Source organism: Triticum aestivum, chromosome 3A (genome assembly GCF_018294505.1).
Source record: "Triticum aestivum cultivar Chinese Spring chromosome 3A, IWGSC CS RefSeq v2.1, whole genome shotgun sequence".
NCBI lineage: Eukaryota > Viridiplantae > Streptophyta > Magnoliopsida > Poales > Poaceae > Triticum > Triticum aestivum.
Genome location: NC_057800.1, coordinates 569322012 through 569343185, shown reverse-complemented (window position 1 = coordinate 569343185; position 21174 = coordinate 569322012).

Sequence of the window (21174 nt, the reverse complement as noted above, 5' to 3'; positions counted from 1 at the left end):
AATGCATGTTTGAACAACTTAATCTCACTGTTTAGACCAAAACATGATAATGCACTATTTGAATTCATAGTTTGAATTTGAATTTGAACCTAGTGTTCAAACCAGCACCATTTAACCTGTTGCTAGATGCATTAGCCCAAAACACATTCGTATTGCCATGTCATAGCATGCATCATATTGTGCATTGCATTGATCGTGTTTCCTCTGTGTTTGCCGGTGTTGTTCCCCCTCGGTAGACGCTGTACCGATGATGTGATCGTTGACACTGATGAAGACTGAATGTTATCTTCAGAAGTGCCAGGCAAGCAAAACCCCCTTATACATTCCGATACAATCCTACTCTCTCGCTCCTGCTCTCTTTTACTGCATTAGGACAACAACGACATATTTGCTACCTGCTGCGGTAGTTGAACCCCTTTATCCTCTGCATGACCTGTCATTGCCACAGTAAATAGATGAAACCCACTAGCATGAGTAGGAGTTGTTTGAGCCCTACTGTGCCTACTCATTCATGCTTGTTTGTCATGCCTGCTATTGCTTAGAGTTGTGTCAGGTCTGATTCATCGGGAATGAATCAGAGGTGTATGAACACGTCCTACTGTGTGTGAGCTAAGTGTGTGAACACGATTTGGTAAAGGTAGCGGTGAGAGGCCATGTAGGAGTACATGGTGGGTTGTCTCATTGCAGCCGTCCTTAGGAACTGAGTTCTATGTTTGTGATCCATGATTCAGCTACTACCACGCATTGGGCCCGAAACCAATGGACCCTCTCGGCTTCTTAATCACCCTTGTCCTCTGTCCAGGAGTTGCAAGTAGTTTCTGGTGTTTGTAGTATGCTGGAGGCCATGGGCAGCGCTGACCGGAGGGGTGGGCTGTGATGCGGTAGGTACGTGGCACGGTGTACCGAATACCCGTTAGGTATCTCGGGAACCCTGCACACATCGTGTATGTTATTGTGTGTATGTTATTGAAATGCTTGGTATGTGTGGGATCTGACTATCTAGTTGTTTATCTTTAGTAGCCTCTCTTACCGGGAAATGTCTCCTAGTGTTTCCACCGAGCCATGGTAGCTTGCTACTGCTCCGGAACACTTAGGCTGGCCTGCATGTGTCCTTCTTCGTTCCTGTGTCTGTCCCTTCGGGGAAATGTCACGCGATGAATACCGGAGTCCTGTTAGCCCGCTACAGCCCGGTTCACCGGAGTCCTGCTAGCCCAGTGCTACAGCCTGGATTCACCCGCTGATGACCGACACGTTCGATGCTGGGTCATGGATGCCTGTCCCTGTAAGTTTGTGCCACTTTGGGTTTACGACTAGCCATGTCAGCCCGGGCTCCTTATCATATGGATGCTAGCGACACTATCATATACGTGTGCCAAAAGGCGCAAACAGTCCCAGAAAAAGGTAAGGCGACACCCGTGGGAATACCGTGCGTGAGGCCGCAAAGTGATATGAGGTGTTACATGCTAGATCGATGTGGCATTGAGTCGGGGTCCTGACAATTACTACGTTCCCCAACAGTGGCATCCGAGCCTGGTTTATGCGTAGATGTCATATGCACGAGTAGAACACAAGTGAGTTGTGGGTGATATAAGTCATACTGCTTACCAGCATGTCATACTTTGGTTCGGCGGTATTGTTGGATGAAGCGGCCCGGACCGACATTATGCGTACGCTTACACGAGACTGGTTCTACCGACGTGATTTGCACACAGGTGGCTGGCGGGTGTCAGTTTCTCCAACTTTAGTTGAACCGAGTGTGGCTACGCCCGGTCCTTGAGAAGGTTAAAACAACACCAACTTGACAAACTATCATTGTGGTTTTGATGCGTAGGAAAGAACGGTTCTTGCTAAGCCCGTAGCAGCCACGTAAAATATGCAACAACAAAGTAGAGGACGTCTAACTTGTTTTTGCAGGGCATGTTGTGATGTGATATGGTCAAGACATGATGCTAAATTTTATTGTATGAGATGATCATGTTTTGTAACCGAGTTATCGGCAACTGGCAGGAGCCATATGGTTGTCGCTATATTGTATCCAATGTAGTCGCCCTGTAATGTTTTACTTTATCACTAAGCGGTAGCGATAGTCATGGAAGCATAAGATTGGCGAGACGACAACGATGCTACGATGGAGATCAAGGTGTCGCGCCGATGACGATGGTGATCATGACGGTGCTTCAGAGATGGAGATCACAAGCACAAGATGATGATGGCCATATCATATCACTTATATTGATTGCATGTGATGTTTATCTTTTATGCATCTTATCTTGCTTTGATTGACGGTAGCATTATAAGATGACCCCTCCTTAAATTATCAAAGTATAAGTGTTCTCCCTGAGTATGCACCATTGCGAAAGTTCTTCGTGCTGAGACACCACGTGATGATCGGGTGTGATAGGCTCTACGTTCAAATACAACGGGTGCAAAACAGTTGCACACGCGGAATACTTAGGTTAAACTTGACGAGCCTAGCATATAACAGATACGGCCTGGAACACGGAGACCGAAAGGTCGAGCGTGAATCATATAGTAGATATGATCAACATAGTGATGTTCACCATTGAAACTACTCCATCTCACGTGATGATCGGACATGGTTTAGTTGATATGGATCACGTAATCACTTAGAGGATTAGAGGGATGTCTATCTAAGTGGGAGTTCTTAAATAATATGATTAATTGAACTTAAATTTATCATGAACTTAGTACCTGATAGTATCTTGCTTGTCTATGTTGATTGTAGATAGATGGCTTGTGTTGTTGTTCCGTTGAATTTTAATGCGTTCCTTGAGAAAGCAAAGTTGAAAGATGATGGTAGCAATTACACGGACTGGGTCCGTAACTTGAGGATTATCCTCATTGCTGGTTAGAAGAATTACATTCTGGAAGCACCGCTGAGTGCCAAGCCTGCTGCTGATGCAACTGACGAACGTTAAGAACGTCTGGCAGAGCAAAGCTGATGACTACTCGATAGTTCAGTGTGCCATGCTTTATGGCTTAGAACCGGGACTTCAACGATGTTTTGAACGTCATGGAGCATATGAGATGTTCTAGGAGTTGAAGTTAATATTTCAAGCAAATGCCCGGATTGAGAGATATGAAGTCTCCAATAAGTTCTACAGCTGCAAGATGGAGGAGAATAGTTCTGTCAGTGAACATATACTCAGAATGTCTGGGTACCATAATCACTTGACTCAGCTGGGAGTTAATCTTCCGGTTGATAGTGTCATTGACAGAGTTCTACAATCACTGCCACCAAGCTACAAGAGCTTCGTGATGAACTATAATATGCAAGGGATGGATAAGACAATTCCCGAGCTCTTCACAATGCTAAAGGCAGCGGAGGTAGAAATCAAGAAGGAGCATCAAGTGTTGATGGTCAATAAGACCACCAGTTTCAAGAAAAAGGGTAAAGGGAAGAAGAAGGGTAACTTCAAGAAGAACAACAAGCAAGTTGCTGCTCAGGAGAAGAAACCCAAGTCTGGACCTAAGCCCGAGACTGAGTGCTTCTACTTCCAGCATACTGGTCAATCGAAGCGGAAATGCCCCAAGTATTTGGCGGATAAGAAGGATGGCAAGGTGAACAAAGGTATATGTGATATACATGTTATTGATGTGTACCTTACTAATGCTCGCAGTAGCACCTGGGTACTTGATACTGTTCTGTTGCTAATATTTGCAACTCGAAACAGGGGCTACGGATTAAGCGAAGATTGGCTAAGGACGAGGTGATGATGCGCGTGGGAAATGGTTCCAAAGTCGATGTGATCGCGGTCGGCACGCTACCTCTACATCTACCTTCTGGATTAGTATTAGACCTAAATAATTGTTATTTGGTGCCAGCGTTGAGCATGAACATTATATCTGGATCTTGTTTGATGTGAGACGGTTATTCATTTAAATCAGAGAATAATGATTGTTCTATTTATATGAGTAATATCTTTTATGGTCATGCACCCTTGAAGAGTGGTCTATCTTTGCTAAATCTCGATAGTGGTGATACACATATTCATAATATTGAAGCCAAAAGATGCAGAGTTGATAATGATAGTGCAACTTATTTGTGGCACTGCCGCTTAGGTCATATCGGAGTAAAGCGCATGAAGAAACTCCGTACTGATGGATTTTTGGAACCACTTGATTATGAATCACTTGGTACTTGCGAACCGTGCCTCATGAGCAAGATGACTAAAACGCCATTCTCCGGAACTATGGACAGAGCAACAGATTTGTTGGAGATCATACATATAGATGTATGTGGTCCGATGAATGTTGAGGCTCGTGGTGGATATCGTTATTTTCTCACCTTCACAGATGTAGCGACCCGACCCGAATGGATCAAGTGCTCTGTGCTCAGGTGTCATCCCTGGATCAGTAATGCTGACACCACACAGTACATCGAAGGATTTATAGCAGAGTGGCAATCACATACTTATTACATCGTTGTCTCAAAGAGAACTTATTACAATAAATATGGCTTAAGGCCATCTAGTGTCGATAACAGTGGAAGACTTGGAAGATAAATGGGTCCATCAACTCCAACGGCATCACTGAGTATAGAACCACGACCTAAAGGCACCTTACTCGTCGTCTGAAAAGTCTGCAACATGAAAGTTGCAGCCCGAAAACGGGTCAGCACATGGAATATGCTGGCAATGTAACACATAGAGAGTAATGGAATGAAACAGCTATACTATATGCATATATGGCTGGTGGAAAGCTCTATGGTTACAGTTTTGCGTAAAGCCAGTTTTTCCCTACTGCAAAAGAATAAATTTATTTAACTATCATGGTAGTTGTTGAACATCGAGAATGGTTGACAGCATTCCGATCCCAATTAAGTGAATATTTAAACCCAACAACATTAATTAGAAGTAACATGATGAGATTCACATGATATTCAAGTACTAGATACTCAAGTTGTCCATAACCGGGGACACGGCTAATCATGATTAGTTTGTACACTCTGTAGAGGTTTGCGCACTATTCCCCACATGACTCGATCGCCTCCGTTTGTTTTCTCGCACTACATGGTGTTTGAGAAACGGATGACCGAGACATAGTCTTTCAGAAGCGCTAGCACCTTACATGTGGGGTAGACCGTACCACCTACAACCCCTACATCTGCTAGTCCACCCCGTAAGAGTTCGCACAACTTAGTCAACTATGCCAGAGCCCATAGTAGCATGTGGCTGCACACGGAAGTTTCTAGCATGAAAGATCTTATGATCCCTTTGAGCCTGGGTGGCGGTCCAAAATAAAAACAGGCAAGTCCTGATAGACATCAGGTGCCTCAATCCACCCAGATGTGTGTTTAAGTTGCCACCTTAGATAAACCATTAAAATTATCAACTCACATCTGTCATGGATATCACTCACCCAATCCACGTCTACTAGCATAGCATGGCATAATTAAGCAAACGTAGAAGTAACTCCCAAAGGTTTCATAATAATACAGGTGATAGGTACTACCTCATCTACTTCCCATCCCACAATTTAATTAGATCCTAATCATGCAATGTGAGAAGATTGATCTAATGCAATAAAACATGGGTTGTAGAAAAGGTATGATCAAAGTGTTACTTGCCTTGCTGATGATCCGCGAGACCTAGGGTTCCGAAGTAACAAGCGGCGCAATCCGGGTAATCTATCGCAGACAAACAACAATCACATAATAAGTACTCATCTAATGCACAGGTAAAACTCGAACAAGAGAACGAACCAGAAAGTTCAACTTAAGAACTCCGGTTGCAAAGAAAGAACGAACCGAACAAACGACGGAAAACAAACGGCGGAAGAAAACAACTCGGTTCTAGCAAGTTGAAACTAGGTCAAATTTTACTGTAGCAAAAACTTGTTTAAGTTGATTAGATGGAACGGCGGTTTCGAAACGAAACTCCAGGCGCTTGAATCACCTGATTCCGATAAACGGGCGGGAAGAAAGACTAGAACGAAGATCGGATCTGAGATCACGATCGCGGAATAAATTCGACGAAAAGGAAACGAAGAACGATTAAACGAACGGGCGTCGTTAACCGAGGAAAAATCGGTGATCACGTTCGTTGAGACGAACGGTCCGAAAGAAGAACGAAAACCGATCTAGGGTTTTCGGAAAAGAAACCGAAAAAGAAACAGAAAACTGATCTAGGGTTTCGGAAGAAAACCGAAACAAAAACCGGAAGAAAAAGAAAAGAATCAGAGAGAAAATGGAACGGTTCTTTTAGGAAAAACCGGACCAGGAAAGAAAAAGAGAGGCGCGGCTACCTTGGGAGGCGGGCTCCGGGCGGCGGCGGCTAAGGGCGGCGGCGGCGGCTTAGGCGCGGGGCGGCGCGGCTATGGCGGCGGCTTGGGGCTGCGCGCTGCTGCTTACTGCGGCTTAGGAGGAGAGGGCTTGGGATTTTGATGTGAGGAGAGGGGGGGTGTTGGTATTTATATAGGTGAGGGGGGGGGATTTACTTGGGGTAGGGGGCAAGAAAAAGAGTAGGAAAAAGGAAAACGAAACAAAGGAAAGAGGGGGCTAGAACCGGCCTTGAGTCCTACTAGGACTCGGCCTGAGCGAGGGGAGGCGGCGGCTGGCACCTGGCGCCTGGCGCGCAGCGCTGCTGGGGGCGGCGGCTGGCTGGGCCTTGGCCCGGCTGGCCTGCGGGAGTTCCTTTTTTTAATCGGTTACGCGCGCAGAAAAACAAAAGAAAGAAATCTAAACGAACTCCGAAAAATCTAAAGTAAATTTTCCCCGACTCCTAAAAATGAGTCAAACAAAATGAACTTTTCTCCGGGCCTAAAATGCAATTTTTTTGAAAACACGCATTTTTCCCTATCCAAATAAAACGCAAACAAAACTCCGGCAAAACCAAAATTGATCTATTTATTAAATCTTCATTTTTCCTAAATTTGGGAAAGTCATATTATTCCCTCTCTCATATATTTTGACACCGGAAAAATAATTGAAGATAAAATAAATAAATCAAATGATCCTCTTTTCAAAATTTGAGAAAACTCAAATATGAAAATAACGAAATCTCCAACTCTCTTCGAGGGTCCTTGAGTTGCGTGAAATTTCTAGGATCAACCAAAATGCAAGAAAAATATGTCATGCATGATGATCTAGTGTATAACATTCCAAATTGCAAATTTGGGATGTTACAAACCTACCCCCCTTAAGATGAATCTCGCCCTCGAGATTCGGGTTGGCTAGAAAATAGGTGAGGGTGGTCTTTGAGCAGATCCTCTTCTCTTTCCCAGGTGGCTTCATCCTCTGAGTGGTGGTTCCACTGAACTTTACAAAACTTGATAACCTTGCTGCGAGTAACTCTGCTGGCATAATCGAGAATCTTGACTGGCTTCTCCTCATACGTTAAGTCGTCCTTCAACTGAATCGCTTCGAGTGGCACGGTATCTCTTAGCGGTACCTCCGCCATCTCGGCATGACATTTCTTCAGCTGAGAAACATAGAATACATCATGAACTCCTGACAGCTCCTCTGGTAATTCCAACCTATAAGTGACTTCTCCCATACGTTGCAAGATCTTGTACGGTCCAACGAAACGCGGTGCTAACTTTCCCTTAACTCCAAAGCGCTTAACTCCTCGAAGTGGGGATACTCGAAGATAAACTCTGTCTCCGGTTTCGTAGACTGTCTCCTTGCGTTTAGAATCTGCGTAGCTCTTCTGCCTGGACTGGGCTACCTTGAGCCTATCGCGAATCAACTTAACTTTCCATTCAGACTCCTTAATCAAATCTGGTCCAAATAATTGATGGTCTCCAACTTCGTCCCATGACAACGGTGTCCTGCACCTCCTTCCGTATAAAGCTTCGAAAGGTGCCATCTTCAAACTGGTTTGGTAACTGTTGTTATAAGAAAACTCCGCATACGGCAAGTTATCATCCCAGCTAGATCCATAATCTAGTGCACAAGCTCTCAGCATATCTTCCAGAATCTGATTGACTCTCTCGGTCTATCCATCTGTCTGCGGATGAAAAGCTGTGCTGAACTCTAGTCTGGTACCCAAAGTTTCATGCAACTGATTCCAAAACTTTGAGGTAAATTGGGTTCCTCTATCTGATACGATACTCCTCGGAACTCCATGCAAACAAATGATCCTAGTCATGTATATCTTCGCCAACTTAGCACTGGTGTAAGTGGTCTTAACTGGAATAAAATGTGCTACCTTCGTCAAACGATCAACTACTACCCATATCGAGTCATAGCCTGCTTTCGTCCTGGGTAGTCCTGTGATAAAATTCATGCCTATCTTATCCCACTTCCATTCGGGTATTGGCAATGGTTGTAACAATCCTGCTGGCTTCTGATGCTCTGCCTTTACTCTCTGACATACGTCACAAACTGCTACATATGCTGCAATATCCTTCTTCATTCCGGTCCACCAAAATGTTTCCTTTAAATCCAAATACATCTTGGTATTCCCTGGGTGAATCGAATACGGTGAATCATGTGCCTTGTGCAAAATCAACTTCCTGATCTCCGGGTCATTTGGCACGTAGACATGGTCTTCAAACCATAGGGTGTCGTGCTCATCCTTACGAAATCCCTTTGCTTTTCCTTCGCTCAATTTCTCTTTTATAGCAGTAATCTCCTTGTCAGATTTCTGAGCTTCTCTGATCTTATCCATCAATGTTGACTGAATCTCCAATGCTGCTACATAGCCTCTCAGAATGATTTCCAAACATAGCTCACGAAGGTTTTCTGCTAACTCCTTGGGTATTTTCCCCGTCATTAGAGTATTGACATGGCTCTTACGGCTCAATGCATCAGCTACTACATTAGCTTTCCCGGGATGGTAATGCAATCTCATATCATAATCCTTGATGAGCTCCAACCATCTCCTCTGTCTGAGGTTCAACTCCTTCTACGTGAAAATGTACTTCAAGCTCTTGTGATCCGTGTACACCTCACAATGATTTCCAATGAGGAAATGTCTCCATGTTTTCAATGCATGCACTACGGCTGCTAACTCCAAATCATGCGTGGCATAATTCAACTCATGAGGCTTCAGTTGTCGTGAAGCATACGAAACAACTCTCCCTTCCTGCATAAGCACTGCTCCAAGTCCTCGACGTGAAGCGTCGCAATACACCTCATAATCCTTGGTCTGATCTGGCAAAATCAATACTGGTGAGGTGACCAAATGTTTCTTCAACTCCTGGAAACTAGCCTCACACTCCTTAGTCCATTTGAACTTAGTATCCTTCTTCAACAATTCAGTCATAGGCTTTGCAATCTTTGAAAAGTTCTCAATGAATCTCCGGTAGTATCCTGCGAGTCCAAGAAAACTCCGAATCTCTCCAACTGTTGTTGGTGCTTCCCATTCGGTTACGGTCTCAACCTTTGTGGGGTCAACTGCTATACCCTCTCCGGATATAACGTGTCCGAGGAATCCAACTTCCTTTAACCAAAACTCGCATTTGCTGAATTTGGCATATAACTGATGTTCCCTTAGTTTCTCCAAAACCAAATGCAAATGTTCCTTATGCTCCTCTTCATTCTTTGAATAAACTAGGATGTCATCAATGAACACTACGACAAACTTATCCAAAAACTCCATAAATACTTTGTTCATCAGGTTCATAAAATAGGCAGGTGCGTTAGTCAATCCAAATGACATAACGGTATACTCATACAGTCCATATCTCGTGGTGAATGCTGTCTTAGGTATGTCCTGCTCCCGAATCTTCAATTGATGGTACCCTGATCGCAAACCGATCTTGGAAAACACTTTAGCTCCTTGCAACCGATCAAACAGATCGTTGATCATTGGCAGTGGGTACTTGTTCTTGATGGTTACTTCATTCAATCCCCGATAATCTACAACCATCCTTAATGATCCATCCTTCTTTTCCACTAGAAGTACGGGTGATCCCCAAGGCGAAGAACTTGGGCGAATGTAACCTTTATCCAATAACTCCTTAATCTGATTCTTAATTTCCACCAAATCCTTTGCTGGCATCCGGTACGGTCGCTTCGATATTGGGCCTGTACCTGGCAATAACTCAATCAAAAACTCAATGTCTCTATCCGGTGGCATGCCTGGTAATTCCTGAGGAAATACATCAGGAAAATCCTTCACCACTGGTACTTCCTCTTGCACAACTCCTGTTAAGCAGTTCACTTGTGTCCTGTTTGGCACATGCCGGGATACATACTTGATCCTTCTTCCTTCTGGTGTGGTAAGCAAAATTGTCTTACTAGCACAATCGATGTTTCCTCCATACATCGATAGCCAATCCATACCAAGAATCACATCCAGACCTTGGGATTCCAGAATAATTAAATCTGTTGGGAAAACATGCCTTCCTATACTTAATGGTACTTGGAAACATCCTTGTCTGGCCATGTACTCTGCTCCTGGCGAGCTTACTAGCATAGGCGTTTTAAGAATCCTAGTGGGCAGGCTATACTTTTCCACAAATCCCCTTGATATGTATGAATGCGATGCACCAACATCGAAAAGAACGAGTGCGGTAAATGACTTAACCAAAAACTTACCGATTACTACATCGGGCTGATCTTCAACCTCCTCCACATTAACGTGGTTCACCTGTCCTCTATTGAAAGGGTTCGGCTTCTTCCCAGAGCTTCCATTGCCATTTCCATTCTGGCCTTCAGGACATTCATTGGCATAATGTCCGGTCTTGGAACACTTGAAACAAGTGACTTGACTCAGGTCTCTCTTGGTTGGGGTCGATGGGGTGGTACGGTTCTGGCCGTTGCTTCCTCCATTCCCATTACCATTCTTGTGGCCATTATGGTTGTGCGAACTACCTCCTCCATGGGTATGCTGAAACTGAAATCCCGGTTTAGGGGCAAAATGGGGCTTCTGCTGGGCTCCAGAGTTATACTTCCCCTATCCATACTTCCTCTTACGGTTTTCAATCTGTTGTTGCTTTCCTTCAATCATGATGGCACGATCTACCAACTCCTGGTAGTTGTTGAAACTTGCTACCATCAATTTCATGCTTAGTTCATCATTTAGTCCTTCCAGAAACTTCTCCTGCTTAGCTGCATCTGTAGCAACGTCATCTGGGGCATAACGTGCTAACTTGCTGAAGTCGTCAACATACTGGCCAATTGTCCTTCCTCCTTGGCGTAAGTTGCGAAACTCACGCTTCTTCATGGCCATAGCTCCTGCTGAAACATGGGCAGTGCGGAAAGCTTGCTGAAACTGATCCCATGTGACAGTGTCAACTGGGTAAGTGGCTGTGAAATTCTCCCACCATGCTGCCGCGGGTCCGTCAAGCTGGTGAGCGGCAAACTTCACTTTCTCACCATCCGTGCATCCTGCAGTGGTCAACTCCCTTCCTATCTTGCGGAGCCAATCGTCTGCTACTATTGGCTCGGTGCTACTAAAAAACACCGGCGGATTCAACCTAAGGAAACGGGCTAAGTGGTCAACAGGTGGTGGTGGTGGGTTGTTGTTGTTGTTCTGCTGGTTCTGGACTAACATCTGCATCAATTGATTCTGTTGCTGGATCAACTGAGTGAGCTCCGGTGGGAATCCATTGTCACGTCTCGGAGGCATATGAGGGTTTAGAAAAGACGAGAATTAAGAATAGAGTGAGGTCTAAAGGGAAAACACTACCCCAATGCACATGAGCAAATGCACACAAAATCACTTCATTCAATCAAACAAGGGCTTACAATCGGCCTAAAACTATCGCAAAAGTGCTCGACTATAATGTTTACAGGGGAGGGAAATGCTACTACTATCTGGTGGTCATCTAGAAATTTGAACAGGTGGAAGACTCCATGATATCTGCTCTAGCTTCGTCTTCAAAGTCAGGTTCACTTGGATCCGAATCGGTGTCGTCGATGATGATGTAGTTGTCCGGACATGCGACGTACATGTCTTCCTTCCTGGATGCTAACTTCCCCTTGTGTTCTTCAATCTCCTGCTTAAGATCGCCATTGTGTCTCGCTAGAGCTACGATCTCGTCCATGTAGTCCTTGCGTGTAGACTTCAGTTCTTCTTCTAGCTCGATGATCCTTGCCTTCGCATTCTTCAACTCTATCATATCATTGCACATCTGATTCTCGTGGCGTTGAATGTGCTGGTTTAACTCCTAGATGAATGATGCAATGGATCTATCCTTCTTGGTGCTGACTAACTCCCATTGTTCATCTCGGCGTCCGCAAATCTGGTAGATAGTGTCCTTGAGGTCTTCTTGATAAACTTCTCCAATGCGTCCTATGGTGATATGAGCTGCCATGCTCCTTCCCAGACTCCAGGTTGGTGCATTGAAAACACTATCTATAGGTTTCGTGATTGGCGCGAATGTCCTTCCCGGAACATGAGCTTGAATCTTCCAGCGCTCCTCTTCAGGCAGAGTGGCGTTGAAGGTTCCCATGAAGTTTGGTAATCCAATGTTCAGGTACTTGGTGACTTCCTTCAGGTGAAATCCAAAAGGTGTGCCTTCATCCGGTTGAGCGTACTTAATCTTCGCGTTCGTCATCCTAATAGAGTAGAAAAGATGAGGAGTTAGAAAATGAGAAGAGAATGGTGATCTATGGCTTTAACTTAGTGGTCGTGTCCTACAGTCAGCGTGTGCTCTGATACAATCTCTGTAGCGACCCGACCCGAATGGATCAAGTGCTCTGTGCTCAGGTGTCATCCCTGGATCAGTAATGCTGACACCACACAGTACATCGAAGGATTTATAGCAGAGTGGAAATCACACACTTATTACATCGTTGTCTCAAAGAGAACTTATTACAATAAATATGGCTTAAGGCCATCTAGTGTCGATAACAGCGGAAGACTTGGAAGATAAATGGGTCCATCAACTCCAACGGCATCACTGAGTATAGAATCACGACCTAAAGGCACCTTACTCGTCGTCTGAAAAGTCTGCAACATGAAAGTTGCAGCCCGAAAACGGGTCAGCACATGGAATATGCTGGCAATGTAACACATAGAGAGTAATGGAATGAAACAGCTATACTATATGCATATATGGCTGGTGGAAAGCTCTATGGTTACAGTTTTGCGTAAAGCCAGTTTTTCCCTACTGCAAAAGAATAAATTTATTTAACTATCATGGTAGTTGTTGAACATCGAGAATGGTTGATAGCATTCCGATCCCAATTAAGTGAATATTTAAACCCAACAACATTAATTAGAAGTAACATGATGAGATTCACATGATATTCAAGTACTAGATACTCAAGTTGTCCATAACCGGGGACACGGCTAATCATGATTAGTTTGTACACTCTGTAGAGGTTTGCGCACTATTCCCCACATGACTCGATCGCCTCCGTTTGTTTTCTCGCACTACATGGTGTTTGAGAAACGGATGACCGAGACATAGTCTTTCAGAAGCGCTAGCACCTTACATGTGGGGTAGACCGTACCACCTACAACCCCTACATCTGCTAGTCCACCCCGTAAGAGTTCGCACAACTTAGTCAACTATGCCAGAGCCCATAGTAGCATGTGGCTGCACACGGAAGTTTCTAGCATGAAAGATCTTATGATCCCTTTGAGCCTGGGTGGCGGTCCAAAATAAAAACAGGCAAGTCCTGATAGACATCAGGTGCCTCAATCCACCCAGATGTGTGTTTAAGTTGCCACCTTAGATAAACCATTAAAATTATCAACTCACATCTGTCATGGATATCACTCACCCAATCCACGTCTACTAGCATAGCATGGCATAATTAAGCAAACGTAGAAGTAACTCCCAAAGGTTTCATAATAATACAGGTGATAGGTACTACCTCATCTACTTCCCATCCCGCAATTTAATTAGATCCTAATCATGCAATGTGAGAAGATTGATCTAATGCAATAAAACATGGGTTGTAGAAAAGGTATGATCAAAGTGTTACTTGCCTTGCTGATGATCCGCGAGACCTAGGGTTCCGAAGTAACAAGCGGCGCAATCCGGGTAATCTATCGCAGACAAACAACAAGCACACAATAAGTACTCATCTAATGCACAGGTAAAACTCGAACAAGAGAACGAACCAGAAAGTTCAACTTAAGAACTCCGGTTGCAAAGAAAGAACGAACCGAACAAACGACGGAAAACAAACGGCGGAAGAAAACAACTCGGTTCTAGCAAGTTGAAACTAGGTCAAATTTTACTGTAGAAAAAACTTGTTTAAGTTGATTAGACGGAACGGCGGTTCGAAACGAAACTCCAGGCGCTTGAATCACCTGATTCCGATAAACGAGCGGGAAGAAAGACTAGAACGAAGATCGATCTGAGATCACGATCGCGGAATAAATCCGACGAAAAGGAAACGAAGAACGATTAAACGAACGGGCGTCGTTAACCAGGGAAAAATCGGTGATCACCTTCGTTGAGACGAACGGTCCGAAAGAAGAACGAAAACCGATCTAGGGTTTTCGGAAAAGAAACCGAAAAAGAAACGGAAAACCGATCTAGGGTTTCGGAAGAAAACCGAAACAAAAACCGGAAGAAAAAGAAAAGAATCGGAGAGAAAACAGAACGGTTCTTTTAGGAAAAACCGGACAGGGGAAGAAAAAGAGAGGCGCGGCTACCTCGGGAGGCGGGCTCCGGGCGGCGGCGGCTAAGGGCGGCGGCGGCGGCTTAGGCGTGGGGCGGCGCGGCTATGGCGGCGGCTTGGGGCTGCGCGCTGCTGCTTGCTGCGGCTTAGGAGGAGAGGGCTTGGGATTTTGATGTGAGGAGAGGGGGGGTGTTGGTATTTATATAGGTGAGGGGGGATTTACTTGGGGTAGGGGGCAAGAAAAAGAGTAGGAAAAAGGAAAACGAAACAAAGGAAAGAGGGGGCTAGAACCGGCCTTGAGTCCTACTAGGACTCGGCCTGAGCGAGGGGAGGCGGCGGCTGGCGCCTGGCGCGCAGCGCTGCGGGGGGCGGGGGCTGGCTGGGCCTTGGCCCGGCTGGCCTGCGGGAGTTCCTTTTTTTTAATCGGTTACGCGCGCAGAAAAACAAAAGAAAGAAATCTAAACGAACTCCGAAAAATCTAAAGTAAATTTTCCCCGGCTCCTAAAAATGAGTCGAACAAAATGAACTTTTCTCCGGGCCTAAATAGAAATTTTTTGAAAACACGCATTTTTCCCTATCCAAATAAAACGCAAACAAAACTCCGGCAAAACCAAAATTGATCTATTTATCAAATCTTCATTTTTCCAAAATTTGGGAAAGTCATATTATTCCCTCTCTCATATATTTTGACACCGGAAAAATAATTGAAGATAAAATAAATAAATCAAATGATCCTCTTTTCAAAATTTGAGAAAACTCAAATATGAAAATAATGAAATCTCCAACTCTCTCCGAGGGTCCTTGAGTTGCGTGAAATTTCTAGGATCAACCAAAATGCAAGAAAAATATGTTATGCATGATGATATAGTGTATAACATTCCAAATTGCAAATTTGGGATGTTACAACACATGATTTAAGCAGATATGGGTATATCTACTTAATGAAACATAAGTCTGAAACATTTGAAAAGTTCAAAGAATTCCAGAGTGAAGTTGAAAATCATCGTAACAAGAAAATAAAGTTTCTACGATCTGATCGTGGAGGAGAATATTTGAGTTATGAGTTTGGTGTTCATTTGAAACAATGCGGAATAGTTTCACAACTCACGCCACCTGGAACACCACAACGTAATGGTGTGTCCGAACATTGTAATCGTACTTTACTAGATATGGTGCGATCTATGATGTCTCTTACTGATTTACCGCTATCGTTTTGGGGTTATGCTTTAGAGACGGCCACATTCACCTTAAATAGGGCACCATCGAAATCCATTGAGACGACACATTATGAGCTATGGTTTGGTAAGAAACCAAAGTTGTCATTTCTGAAAGTTTGGGGCTGCGATGCTTATGTGAAAAAGCTTCAACCTGATAAGCTCGAACCCAAATCGAAGAAATGTGTCTTCATAGGATACCCAAAGGAGACTGTTGGGTACACCTTCTATCACAGATCCGAAGGCAAGACTTTTGTTGCTAAATTCGGAGTTTTTCTAGAGAAGGAGTTTCTCTCGAAAGAAGTGAGTGGGAGGAAAGTAGAACTTGATGAGGTAACTGTACCTGCTCCCTTATTGGAAAGTAGTTCATCACAAAAACCAGTTTCTGCGACACCTACACCAATTAGTGAGGAAGTTAATGATGATGATCATGAAACTTTAGATCAAGTTGTTACTAAACCTCGTAGGTCAACCAGAGTAAGATCCGCACCAGAGTGGTACGGTAATCCTGTTCTGGAAGTTATGTTACTAGACCATGATGAACCTACGGACTATGAAGAAGCGATGGTGAGCCCAGATTCCGCAAAATGGCTTGATGCCATGAAATCTGAGATGTGATCCATGTATGAGAACAAAGTGTGGACTTTGGTTGACTTGCCCGTTGATCGGCAAGCAATTGAGAATAAATGGATCTTCAAGAAGAAGACTGACGCTGATGGTAATGTTACTGTCTATAAAGCTCGACTTGTTGCAAAACGTTTTCGAAAAGTTCAAGGTATAGACTACGATGAGAACTTCTCACCCGTAGCGATGCTTAAGTCTGTCCGAATCATGTTAGCAATTGCCGCATTTTATGATTATGAAATTTTGCAAATGGATGTCAAAACTGCATTCCTGAATGAATTTCTGGAAGAAGAGTTGTATATGATGCAACCAGAAGGTTTTGTCAATCCAAAGGGAGCTAACAAAGTGTGCAAACTTTGTTAGTGTGATCAAAGCATTTGGTTTTATACAGACTTTTGGAGAAGCCTGTATTTACAAGAAAGTGAGTGGAGCTCTGTAGCATTTCTAATATTATATGTGGATGACATATTATTGATTGGAAATGATATAGAATTTCTGGATAGCATAAAGGGATACTTGAATAAGAGTTTTTCAATGAAAGACCTCGGTGAAGCTGCTTATATATTGGGCATCAAGATCTATAGAGATAGATCAAGACGCTTAATTGGCCTTTCACAAAGCACATACCTTGACAAAGTTTTGAAGAAGTTCAAAATGGATCAAGCAAAGAAAGGGTTCTTGCCTGTGTTACAAGGTGTGAAGTTGAGTAAGACTCCATGCCCGACCACTGTAGAAGATAGAGAAAAAATGAAAGATGTTCCCTATGCTTCAGCCATAGGCTCTATCATGTATGCAATGCTGTGTACCAGACCTGATGTGTGCCTTGCTATAAGTCTAGCAGGGAGGTACCAAAGTAATCCAGGAGTGGATCACTGGACATCGGTTAAGAACATCCTGATATACCTGAAAAGGACTATGGATATGTTTCTCGTTTATGGAGGTGACAAAGAGCTCATCATAAACGGTTACGTTGATGCAAGCTTTGACACTGATCCGGACAATTCTAAATCGCAAACAGTATACGTGTTTACATTGAACGGTGGAGCTGTCAGTTGGTGCAGTTCTAAACAAAGTGTTGTGGCGGGATCTACATGTGAAGCGGAGTACATAGCTGCTTCGGAAGCAGCAAATGAAGGAGTCTGGATGAAGGAGTTCATATCCGATCTAGGTGCCATACCTAGTGCATTGGGTCCAATGAAAATCTTTTGTGACAATACTGGTGTAATTGCCTTGGCGAAGGAACCCAGATTTCACAAGAGAACCAAGCACATCAAGAGACGCTTCAATTCCATCCGGGATTTAGTACAGGTGGGAGACATAGAAATTTGCAAGATACATACGGATCTGAATGTTGCAGACCTGTTGACTAAGCCTCTTCCACGAGCAAAACATGATCAGCACCAAGGCTCCATGGGTGTTAGAATCATTACTGTGTAATCTAGATTATTGACTCTAGTGCAAGTGGGAGACTGAAGGAAATATGCCCTAGAGGCAATAATAAAGTTATTATTTATTTCCTTATATCATGATAAATGTTTATTATTCATGCTAGAATTGTATTAACAGGAAACATAATACATGTGTGAATACATAGACAAACAGTATGTCACTAGTATGCCTCTAATTGACTAGCTCATTGATCAGAGATGGTTAAGTTTCCTAACCATAGACAAAGTGTTGTCATTTGATTAATGAGATCACATCATTAGGAGAATGATGTGATTGACTTGACCCATTCCGTTAGCTTAGCACACGATCGTTTAGTATTCTGCTATTGCTTTCTTCATGACTTATACATGTTCCTCTGACTATGAGATTATGCAACTCCTGTTTACTGGAGGAATACTTTATGTGCTACCAAATGTCACAACGTAACTGAGTGATTATAAAGGTGCTCTACAGGTGTCTCTGAAGGTACTTGTTGAGTTGGCTTATTTTGAGATTAGGATTTGTCACTCCAATTGTCGGAGAGGTATCTCTGGGCCCTCTCGGTAATGCACATCACTTAAGCCTTGCAAGCATTGCAACTAATGAGTTAGTTGTGGGATGATGTATTACAGAACGAGTAAAGAGACTTGCCAGTAACGAGATTGAACTAGGTATTGAGATGCCGACGATCGAATCTCGGGCAAGTAACATGCCGATGACAAAGGGAACAACGTATGTTGTTATGCGGTTTGACCGATAAAGATCTTCGTAGAATATGTGGGAGCCAATATGAACATCCAGGTTCCTCTATTGGTTATTGACCGGAGACATGTCTCGGTCCTGTCTACATAGTTCTCGAACCCGTAGGGTCCGCACGCTTAACGTTTCGATGACAGTTATATTATGAGTTTATATGTTTTGATGTACTGAAGGTTGTTCGGAGTCCCGGGTGTGATCCCGGACATGACGAGGAGTCTCGAAATGGTCGAGACATGAAGATTGATATATTGGAAGCTTATGTTTGGATATCGGAAGTGTTCCGGGTAAAATCGGGATTTTACCGGAGTATCGGGAGGTTACCGGAACCCCCCGTGGGCTTAATGGGCCTACATGGGCCTTAGTGGAAATAGAGGACAACAAGGGGAGTGTGGGGCACGCCCCCAAGGCCCAAACCGAATTGGTTTAGGGCAAGGGGGGTCGGCCCCCTCTTTCCTTCTCCCCCTCTCCCTTTCCTTCCCCCTCTCCTACTCCTACTAGGAATAGGAGGAGTCCTACTCCTAGTGGGAGTAGGACTCCCCCTTGGCACACCTCTCCCCGGCCGGCCGCCTCCTCCCCTTGCTACTTTATATACGGGGGCAGGGGGGCACCCCATAGACACAACAATTGAACGTTTGATCTTTTAGCCGTGTGTGGTGCCCCCCTCCACCATAGTCCACCTCGATAATACTGTAGCGGTGCTTAGGCGAAGCCCTGCGTCGGTAGAACATCATCAACGTCACCACTCCGTCGTGCTGACGAAACTCTCCCTCAACACTCGGCTAGATCGGAGTTCGAGGGATGTCATCGGGCTGAACGTGTGCTGAACTCGGAGGTGCCATACGTTCGGTACTTGATCGGTCGGATCGTGAAGACATACGACTACATCAACCGCGTTGTGCTAACGCTTCCGCTTTCGATCTACGAGGGTACATGGACAACACTCTCCCCTCTCGTTGCTATGCATCACCATGATCTTGCGTGTGCGTAGGAAATTTTTTGAAATTACTAGGTTCCCCAACATTTCTCAACCACTAGTGGTAGACCTTGAGGTGGTCTCCAAACCCTCACAAACTTTCTGGGGGTAATCACAATGGTTGATTCCTCTCCGAATGACTCCTAACGCCTAGGAGTCTCCAACCTCCAAGAGTAACAAGAACGATGGAGAAAAAACTCAAGACTTGCTCAAATCACAAATTTCGTTGGTGCAAAGGTGGGGAAGGCGTGGATCTATCACTTGATCGGACAACTTCTCTCAAGTGATCTCAAATCCCTTGGGGATCTAAGATTTGGTGTGGAAGAGTGAGAGAGTGAGTGAAATGTGTTCTTAGCAAGCTCAAAGTGAATGGTCAACCTTATCCCGTGGGGGGGGAGAAGGCAGTATATAGTGGAAGTGGAAAAGTAACCGTTTGAGCAACTCAAGTGCACAAGAGGCATCGGACGTCCGGACAGGACTGGACGTCCGGTGGCACAGATAGGTCCGGACGTCCGACAGACATCGGTCGTCCAGATGATGGAGAAACACAAGCCATGAATCAACATTCAGCTAACAAACGTCCGAGCCGTTTCGGTCGTCCGGTGACCTGACGTCCGTAGAAGACCGGATATCCGTAAAAACTATTTTGTTGAGAAAGTGTCGGACGTCCGGAGGTAAACAGACATCCGGCGACCGGACGTCCGAAGAAGCTCGGACATCCGTGAATATTGTTCTGTGAAGAAACACCGGATGACCGACGAGAGCCGGACGTCCGAACAGCTGAAAGGGATCGGACATCCATAACGTACCGGACGTCCGGTGAAAAATGGAGTTGTGGGTTTTGAGCAAATCTTTCACTAGATCCATTGATCCCCTCTTAATAGTGCGGGATCCCTATACTCAAGAACAAACCGTAAACAAAGCCAACACTATTGTCTTGTATCTCCAATCTTGAGTTATATGCAGTTGTCTTTAGTCATGATCCACACACGGCCTTTGAGACATAATCCTGAGATATACTTGATAAACATGATTAGTCCCATACATGCATGTTGTCATCAACATCAAAATAAGATTAAGGGCATGATTGCACTTTCAATTGCGCATACTTCCCCCGGTTGTTTGCCTCACCACTGACGGTTAACACCGACACTCGCAACAAAAAAAAAGCTTGTGGAAGAGCAGAGCCCGTCGCGAATGGATGTAGAAAGAAAGGGGGGAAAGAGAGGCGAGGAAAGGACAAGGGAGAAAGGGGAGAGGTCGCGCGGGACCCACCACGTACTCGCGTCACGTTCGGGAAGGGTAACATGGCGAGCGAGCCAGCGTCGCAAGCAAGCCGGGCGAAAGTTCGGCCTGGTAACTGGCTACAAGCATTTACCTTTATTTTTTACGGCACGCTCTCCTTCGTTTCCTGTTGGACGCAAAGAGTGCGTGAGAGCTATTTCTCGCGTTAAGCGAGACGATAGCTTGCTCTCATTGAAAAAATTGTGTTCTCGCGTATGAATCGAGACGACCCATTTACTTCTCCTCCCTCGCCCATGCAGACTTGAAAACAACGAAGAAAAAGGAGGAGAACTCATGGATCAAACCGAGGCCTCCGGGATGATGCGCATCACTCCTGGCCACTAGGCTAGCGTCAGGTTCTTGCGTATGTAGCTGGGCGCAACCACACTTGAGGCGAA